The sequence below is a fragment of the Pteropus vampyrus genome, unplaced genomic scaffold (assembly GCF_000151845.1).
Source record: "Pteropus vampyrus isolate Shadow unplaced genomic scaffold, Pvam_2.0 Scaffold9977, whole genome shotgun sequence".
Taxonomy (NCBI): Eukaryota; Metazoa; Chordata; class Mammalia; order Chiroptera; family Pteropodidae; genus Pteropus; species Pteropus vampyrus.
In genome coordinates this window covers 3,694-4,121 of record NW_011898758.1, presented here as the reverse complement: position 1 = coordinate 4,121, position 428 = coordinate 3,694, and the positions used below count along the sequence as shown (strand labels likewise).

Below are 428 nucleotides of genomic sequence, written 5' to 3'. Positions count from 1 at the left end.
TTTTTTAATTTTTATTATTTATTATTATTATTTACGCCTACAGCACCTGGTCTTCCTAGGTGGTCTCCCATTCAAGTACTAACCAGGTCCGACCCTGCTTAGCTTCTGAGATCACACATCAGGCTTGTTCAGGGTGGCATGGCCATAGACCATGGACCATTGCTCTGCTGGGGCATGAACCCAGGACCTTCTACGTGTAAAGCAGACATGCTAACTGCTACACTATGGAACCGCATCCAATGCTATTTTAGAAAGATATAAAGTGATACTATTTCTATCCTTTCTCACTGCAACGAATTGTTTTTCGCCCCAAGAAAGTGCTGTCACTGTGTCTTGGGTGGACTAGACTAACATCTGTGATTTAGAAAGTTTCTGAGAGCCCTGCTGTGCCCAGGCGGTGTTCTGTACATCACATGGTGTTCTGTCTA

At 43.9% G+C, this 428-nt stretch overlaps 1 pseudogene; it reads right to left on the bottom strand.

Moving 5' to 3' along the window:
* Nucleotides 1-34: 34 nt before the first annotated feature.
* Nucleotides 35-150, bottom strand: LOC111734941 (annotated as a pseudogene).
* Between the last annotated feature and the right edge of the window lie 278 nt (nt 151-428).